The sequence below is a fragment of the Penaeus monodon genome, chromosome 27, assembly GCF_015228065.2.
Source record: "Penaeus monodon isolate SGIC_2016 chromosome 27, NSTDA_Pmon_1, whole genome shotgun sequence".
NCBI lineage: Eukaryota > Metazoa > Arthropoda > Malacostraca > Decapoda > Penaeidae > Penaeus > Penaeus monodon.
This window is the reverse complement of record NC_051412.1, coordinates 15,054,848-15,055,083: the sequence shown is the minus strand read 5'-3', so window position 1 is coordinate 15,055,083 and position 236 is coordinate 15,054,848.

The window sequence follows — 236 nt, the reverse complement described above, 5'->3', positions numbered from 1 at the left end:
GCAACTTGTTGTTTCCATGCTTAAAAAAAGAAATATTCCATATTCAAGAAAATACTCCATTTTTTTTATTTGGAAAAGTGAGTCGGTCTGAACGGGTTTGTCATTCAAAAAGTATTTTTTTTTATTCTGCTGTATCATACGACTGAACTGACTTTGTCGTGAAAGTTACCCTGTCATATATGCAAACGACTGTGGGTAAGGTTTAGGTCAAGCACACATGTACGCAAACGGGCAGT